Raw genomic sequence first — 8,799 nt, 5'->3', positions numbered from 1 at the left:
AAGTTTTTGTTGATATTCAATGTTTTACCTGGAAAAATCTCAATGGTAGAACTACCAAACTCTTCCATAGAGTAAAGAGACATTTGTCTTGATGACAGATACTCAATGTCAGAATATAACTGAAATTGTGTGGTCATATTCTGAAGATGTTTCAAAATTTTCTAATGTGTTCAGAATTTGACTATCTTCACTAATTTCAGAAATGGTAAAGACAGGTTGTATAGTGTCCTCATCATCGACCCATTCATTATCTCCTACTTCTGTGATTTCTTTTGCTGGAGGATACAAATTGAATTTCTTTGTCGAGTTACCATCAGAAATATACATATCCCCAGATCTACAACTAATGAAAGCATCAGCTGTGGCTAGCCAAGGTCTTCCTAAGATGAGTGGGTGCCCTCCTAAATTACTCTTGGGAGTCAAAATCAAGAAATCTACTGGATATTCCCAAGAATCTAAGGAGACTGAAATATCTTCTAATACACCATCTGGTTTGATTATTGATCTATCTGCAAGTTGCAGTAGGGTAGGTGTAAAAACAATATTAGGAAGTTTTAGCTGTTCCATAGTCTGTCTACTCATAATGTTGATAGCAGCCCCTAAGTCAATCAAAGTATTTGGAATTTCTAGCCCATTTATATGTGTCTTGATAATTGAACTACCGGGATCTACATATTTCTGCATGGTAATTTTTCCCATCATAATATCTGCAATTTTTCCTACTAGGTGGATTCTTCTTGTATCTCTTGGTTTCCTTCCTGGTCTTTTGAGATTCAAATACTTTATTGTTTTTGTTAGAATAGGAATCTCTCTAATGGCTTGTAGAAAGGGAATCTTGATACAGACATTCTTTAATTCATCTAGGAAATCATAGTCAGGCAACAAGATTTGTTTTTCCACCCCTTTGTCAATTTGTAATCTTTCAGGGAAAGGAGGTGTGGATGAAGATGCAAGTTGCTCAACTATAGGAGTTGTGGGGGTTGACTCTTTTTCTTTTTCTTTTTGAGTGTTTGGGTTTTGAAGAGATGCTTCAGAACCTTTATTGGCTTTAAGAGAATCTTCCTCATAAATACTTTGCTTTTGAGCATCTATAGAAGGTTTTTCTAAAACTCTACCAGATCTGAGTTGCACATCATTAAGAGGAACAATCATATAGGTAGTAAATTGTTGTCCTTCTACCATGTAAGCATTCTGAGGATTTTTATTATTAGGATTTGGCAATGGCTGGGATGGTAGTTGATTTGTCTTTTGTTGGAATGGAAGCAAGAGTTGAGAATTTGGATTTTGTTGAGAAGGTTGTTGTTGTGGAAATGGCAATGAAAGTTGTGGATTTTGATTTGGAAGTTGTGGAGCTTGTTGATTTTGAAAAGATGGAGGATATTGATAAAATTGAGCAAATCTCCCATAAGGATTTTGCATACCTTGTACCCATGATTGATATGGATTTTGAGGTTGGGACCAAGGTTGTTGCCAAGGATTCCAATTTGGTGGGGGTTGAAAGTTCATAGGGTTATTAAACCCTTGATTTTTTTGCCATTGCCAAGGTTTCCTTGAAACAAAACAGAGAGATTCCATTGAATTTGGATCTTCTTGAAAGACAGCTTTGAGCCCAGGAATTGAAGAACAATCCTTGGTCTCATGGCTTTTTGAGCAAATCATACATGTTTCTACAACTTTTTCATCCAAGGGGCATTCCCTTAGAGCATGTTTCTTCCTACATTTTGGACAAAAAATGGCCAAAGCTTTAGCTTCTGCTTTCTGCTTGTTTTGTATTTTAAGGGTGTCTAGTTGTTCACTAAGGCTTCGTAAAGTATCAATTTTGAACTCATCAAGAATATTGCCAATCTTTGTCCTACTTACTGATCCAGTTGCAGATTTGTTTACTCTAATAAGAGAAGAATCTCTAGGCCCCTTTCCAGTTTTAGACTTTCCCCTCGAGAGATGGACACATAGTTCTGCTATGTCATGAAGTGGAAGTTGAGAAATATCTCCCTCTCCCATCATGTTAAAATATCTATCCATTCATCTCTAATGGATTTTAATAGAAGGGATTTCAAGGTCTCCTCATCTAAGTTGCTCATTTTTGCTCTTTTCAGGTTGTATTGAAATCTTTCAAGTAAATCCTCCAAGTTTTCATCTTCTTTTTGCACCATTTTGAATACCTCATCCTTACGGTTGGTGGGCATGCAATAGTCTAGGTATCTATCCAAAAATGTTTGTTTCATATCATTCCAAGTCCTGATAGATTGAGTGACTAATCCCATGAACCATTTCAAAGCAGCTCCCTTCAATGTTGAAGGAAACAATTTGTGTTTTTGAGAGTCTTCTATATAGTCATAAGTTCGGCACACGACTTCAAACTCAAATAGAAATGTTTCAGGATCCTCACTTCGCAATCCATAAAAGTTTGGGAGGACAGATGGTGAGATGTTTTTCATTGTTGTATGAGATTCCTCATCAACTATAGGAAATCCAAATGAGTTATCTCCATCCCTATTTCCCCCATTGTTGCCTCTACCTCCTCTATTGTTTCCTCCTCCTCTACCTCTACATCTACCTCTACCTCCTTCTCCTAATCCATTTATTACTTCCTCTATCATGATAGTTTCCCCAGAGTTCTTAGAGTCCTCTGGTTCTTCTACTAATGGCGAACGAGGAGGAATTTCTCCCTCTTCTTCTTCAGGTGATTCTACTTCTTTGATTACAATATGTTCCCTCGTAGAAGTGAAGAAAGGTTCTTTTCCTAAGTCAGATTTGATGGATAGTGTGGGAGAGTCTCCTAATTCAGCTGTTGCCCCTTGAATTCCAGGAATCCTAAGGCAGGGAATGTGAGTTGGAGATGATGGAGGTGTATCTTGTCTATGCCTTGAAGTAGATGGAGTTGTAAAAATCAAACTCTTGGCCCTAGTTATAAACCTTCCCCTAGAATCTCTTGCTCTATGCATGTAATTTTTTATTTTTTATCTTCAAGTCGGGCTAATAATTCTCTTTCTGATCTTCCAGATCACACTAGGTGCAAGAAGAGAGCATACTCAAGAAATTATTGAACCAATAACTCTCTTTTCTGATCCTCGAGATCACACTAGGTGCAAGAGGAGAGCATACTTTGAGAAGTTATCAATTTTTCCCTTCTTTAATTTTTTTTTTCTTAAGAAATTGGCTACCTAGTTACACTTCCCCGGCAATGGCGCCAAAATGTTTGGTCAATTTAGAGTGTCCTAAATTTCTATATTAATTGTCAATCCGGGAGTCGTAAATTGTTGAAGTGTGGCGCACTATATGTGCAGGATAACCTATTCCTTACTTTTTGTCGTTTTTTATTTTTATTTTGTTTTGAGGGTTTTTATCTTCGTTGATTTCCTAATGTGAAATGGGAATTCTAAAAGTTAAGTATGGATATAAATGTTCAAGGCAGTTGTGTCCTTTATAATGGTTTCCAAAACTTCAAACTTTAGAAGGTCTTAGAACATGCAATGATAAAATTAACTTCTAAAAGAGAATGAAAATGTGCCACTATTCTAATCAAACAAATAGTGAACTATTGATCATGAAACAATTATTCTTGCTGCTGTCTAAATACAAGAAAAATGAATTAAGCTACTATACTCAAAGAAATCCAAAAATTGCAAGTAAAGTAAAGCTAAAATCAAATTACATCAATTCATATTCTGACCCCTCGCCAGTTGGTCTCGCTATGGATTTTAGAGGTAATCATAAACAATTTGAGCAATCTGATATCTAATTTGCAGAAAAATAAAACTAATATCAAATTACACACTCATACTTCAATCCCTCACCATTAGTCTCGCTATGGCTTTCGGAGGTAACTGACAATGATATGAGTAATTTAATATCTAAGCTAACTAATAAAGCTAATGAACAGAACTGAAATAAACAAAACAGAGCTGGAATTAAAAGCTAAGAAAAGTAAGTCAGTAGAAAGACAAGACTGATTCCATGTCATTAGTCATTGTGAAAACTATATGCAAATGCCCGGGCTGCTTGCTGTAATCTGGAACAAATACACTGATCAATGTTAACAACAATGTAAAGCATGTAAAATTATGGACAAAAATAAAACATTAGTACCATAAGAAATGAAATATATACAAGTGAATAACTATGGCATAATGAATGTAAAGAAACACAGCATGAAACTGTACAGTAATAAAAAAACCTCGGCGTGTGCAGGGGCTCTCTGCACAACCTCGGGCAACAGCTATCGACCACAAATTATGCTTATAAACAGAGCTTCTCATACATTCAAAACGTAGTCATAACAACGAAACAGTGTCACGACATAGTGGGCTCTTTAACAGTCAACAATACATTCCAAAGACTAATTATTATGCATATGGAAATGCATTATTTATAACAGAAGGCTACATAATTGATTTCCTAAAAATTGCGCTGATAGAGGACACGTGAACAACAACGTCCATGGATCTAGCATCATGGCTACCATGATGATTAAATCTATTGAGGGTGGCTGTTGGATTCGCCTTATGGAGCAGTCTACAGGTGTCGATATGTCCCCAGAGATCTAGGAACGGCCACAAAAGTCTTCACGTGTTTGAAAACGGAGTCCTGTTGCTGTAGGACTCCTATATTTGACCACCGCTTGACCACCTTTGACCACGGCCTTCTTTGATGAATTCGACTAAGCCAATAGGACTCGGTCCATGTCCACGTCACTTTCAACTTGCCCATGTGGCTCGATTTGCCTGAAGACACCTGTAATATAGAATTTAACAAACAGGCTGCGGAAAGTGACAAGATTTCGCAGCTTATGAGAAAAAATTAGTTCAGACAACAAACACAAAACATAGTTAGAAAACCACTTTATGTGCTCTTTTAAACTCAATATACAATGATGTTGATAGCTTATGAGGTCTAGGTGGATGGAGAAAGTTTAGGAAAATGTGTAGGAAAAGTGTGGTTTTGGGGCAAAACAAAACCCCAATCCATTAACCTTGGATTAGAACATAAGTGTAGTTCCCTTAACCAGGTCTACAAAATACCATGGGGAGAAAACCATCATGCCCAAACCCATGCACAAAATCATAGGTAGGTCCACCCACTTAATATTATAAGGTCCTTTTTTTTTGCTTGGGGCACTGCCCAAAACCCCGTAGAGGAGGGTTACCATTCCTCTCAAACGCCCCGACAGGGGGGGGCTGCTACCCCCTGTGATCCTCCCCCCCCTGCTGCGCTCGACGCAATGAAGGGGGGGTTGGATACCCCCCTTCTAATCCCCCGACTTTACGCATGGGGTTAGTCATGGAAACAATATAACACACACCCAACAAATACAGGATATCTAGGATCGACTTGTAGCAGTAAGAGAAGTGCCTCAAGCTATAGAGATTGTGCGTTTGGCCCTGAATAGTGTCTCAGAGGAATGGGAAATCTTTATCCAAGGCATTTCGGGAGAAGATAGATTACCAGGGTGGGAAGGATGTGGTCGTGCCTATAGTAGGAAGAGATGAGGGGATCTTTAGTACAAAGCTCCATCAACAACAACATCAGCAAGGGATCGAAATGTGTGAAGGAGGAAGAAAATGTATCCCTTGCATTGAAAAGGAAGGAAAAAGGTTCCAGTCAAGGACAAGGCTCGTAGGGAGAGAAGAAGAAGATGGATCTATCGAAGATTAAGTGCTGTAGGTGTGGTGAGTTTTTCCACTACAATACTCAGTGTCCTCAAATGAAAAAGGACAAGAAGGAGAAGTAGGATTAGGCGACAACATCTGTAGAGATAGATTGGGTGTCCTCCTAGTTGGAGAAAAAATTTGCCATTTTTGCAGCCATACCTCTAGGAGTGAGGTGAGGTGATGTGGAGTTTTAGTCCCAGAGTTGCGAAATTATTTCGACAGGGTCCATTGAGGTAAGCATCAGATGGTGTTTCTCAAGGATCATTACCTTGCTACGGGGGGCCACAATATTTAATAGTAGGAGGATCAATTTCAGTTGATGTAGTCATGTTCCATAGTGACAGTTTCAGATTAGTGGAAATCAGATGCTAAGGAACACAAAGCAATGTTGATAGTAGAGCAGGAGGCTCAGTAGTAGAGTTAACAATAATGCAAATTTCTCAGTGGAAAATGTAGAGGCTAGTAGCAGTTAGACGCTCAGGAGAGAGTTGCAACACAACAACGATTCAATATTTTTGATGCTTATTAGTTGCAGTAGCAACAACAATAGTTGAGAGGGATTATTAGTTGTGTTCCAATGCAGATACAGAGTTGGCAACAATATAGGATGTACAGTGTAGTGTCAATAACAACACAAATGAAACATGGTTAATGTTATAGAAATTTTTGGGCACTGCAACCCCAATCATACATGTCCATAACCCAAGGGCTCCTAAGTCCCTAAAAGTGTTGCTTCACACCCTAAAGGAACAAGGTCAGCTGATTACATCATCTCCCAGAAGTTCTCCACAGAAAACTGCTCAGAACTGGTCAAAGCTGGATCATACAGACTGCCCAGTGCAGAGGGTGTGATGCATCTCACCTGCTTAGTGTAAAGGGTGCGATGCATTCTGAAAAGCTCTTCTATAGGGTGCGATGGGCGAGAGTAGACAAATGGCAGAGACAGTTTGCAAGGTGGGTCGTCATGGAATCTTCCAGAAACTTCTCTTGTGACACTTGCCTCTCTGAATTCGCCCAGGGATGAGTAAGAGATCATCAATATCCAAGTGGAATCAAGAACTATCAGAGAGAGGACACTAATCAAAATCTCAGAAGCTGACTCACCCCCTTGCAATCATCTATATATGGATCCCTCATCATAGAGATCCAGAGGCTGGAATTTTGTATCTTGTAAGGACGTGATGTTGGTTTCTTGGTGGAATATCATAGTGTTGGGTGATCTAAGCTTTTCATGAGGTGAAGAAGGGATTTCATGCTGGGAGGATGACGTTGGGTCAGAACAATTGGTTGTAATCCTCTTTGCTATTCTTGATATTAATAAAGCTATTCAAGTTTTCCTCCACATTCTTGTATGTTTGATGATATATGCATTTGTGTGGTCAATATATATGTGGTCCTATATTGTTTATGATTGTAGATCTCTGTTCTTTGATAGTATTATGCTGTTTTGATTCCACAGGTGCTCTTTGAAGCTGGGTATATGAGGGAAAAGTGGCAAGGATCTGTTAGAAGGGAGAGGAACCAAGCAAGGAACCAAGCGCAAGACTGAGGTTGGTGTCCTTTGTTCCCCTCTTATCTACTTCTCATAAAGGAAAGCGAAAGTAGTTTTAGTTTGTTTGTTTCTAAGATAGCTACCAATCTTAGTGGAACTAGCAGCTCCGAGTGGACACTAGATTTCCCGATAACAAAATGGCGACTCCACTGGGGAGCGAATAGATTGTTTGCTTGTCTATATTTGTTTGCTTTATAAACTTACAGATGGAGCCTGAAGTTAAGCCAGCTAGCCTTCGAACTACATTTGCTATGCAAGTGCAAAGTAGATCAATGCTGCTTCAGTCTATCTCTGGGTTTTGTTTATAAACTGAACAATCGATTTGCAAACATCCTAATTGCCCTAGTGGTGGCTCTAGTAACCTCATTAGATCAGCCCCTGTGATTTCTATTTACTGACTATCATTAGCTCGGCCTAAATCCCTGAACTAAGCTGCAAACTGTGACCAAGAACCAAGTTGAAGTCTCGTCCTTGGACCATCGCACTTTCTCCTCTTGGGAATCTGGATGCATCGCACCTCCCATGTGCAGTAGGTGCACTGCATCGCACTTTCCCTGTGTTGCAGGTGCGCTGATCAGACAAGACCTCTTCTGCTCTCAGATTTTGGTTTCTGTGTTCACTCTCTTCAGCTTTATTCAGGAGTTTTGCTGTCTGTGATCAGTATACCACTGTAGAAACTCCCTTCCTTTGCATGATTTCGCCTCCATAGTACAAAGAATTGTGAATTTTTTTATGTATTGTGCGCCATTTACAGTTCTCTTTTACAAAAAGTAGCATAATCAAACTGTCGTCTTTTGATTTGGAAGTGTCGCAAGTGTCGTTTTTAGTCAAAGAAAAGAATTCTATTGTTCTGGATGGCCGATTATATAGTTACTCTTGTATTTGAATTGAATTAGTAGTTTTTCAAGTGTCGAAAGCATTTTTCAATTCAAAATAGCAAAGTGTCATCATTATCTTCCTTTCGTTTTGAAGAGAAATTTGTTAGTACTGTCGCTTTGAAAAGATAATTCAGATTTGTACTTAGCATTCTTCTTGTCATTCACACATTAAGAAAGCTGAAAACAATTACATGCATGTGCATTTGCATTTAGACTGCTTGATGGTTTGATTTATGACAATGCATCTAGTGTGTGCTCTCTACTCTATGTTGAAAGAATATCATCTCTCTTTCTTTAGTAGCTAGGATTTTCATTGCAAAAAGAAGATTAAACGATTGTTTATCATCTTAGATTGCATTTTAGGAATTGTATATCTACATCACGCGGTGAACCTGAAAGGCAAATTTCTTAAGAAAGATCAACTATAAAATAAATTCAATGAACATAAAAACGCTTTGGAACCTAACGCACAACATCTAGAAGTCTAGGCTAGAGACGTATTCCGGCGTCGTAAATCCTGGTAACTATCGCTTTCATCGTTGGTTGGGTGATTCCTCCTCTTTGAGACGATAAGTGCCAGTACGGACTTGTGCTCCCATGTACCGTCGAGTATATATTGGGAGACCACAATAGGCTATATCCTTTATCCATAGGAAGCTGTGTCTGCCGCCCTATCGATTGCAATGCACTAAACACAACATTCGGGAAGATTGACTGC

The sequence above is a fragment of the Pinus tabuliformis genome, chromosome 9 (genome assembly GCF_031772625.1).
Source record: "Pinus tabuliformis cultivar Carrire ecotype Pingquan chromosome 9, CPIR1, whole genome shotgun sequence".
NCBI classification, from domain to species: domain Eukaryota; kingdom Viridiplantae; phylum Streptophyta; class Pinopsida; order Pinales; family Pinaceae; genus Pinus; species Pinus tabuliformis.
This window is presented reverse-complemented; position numbering follows the sequence as displayed.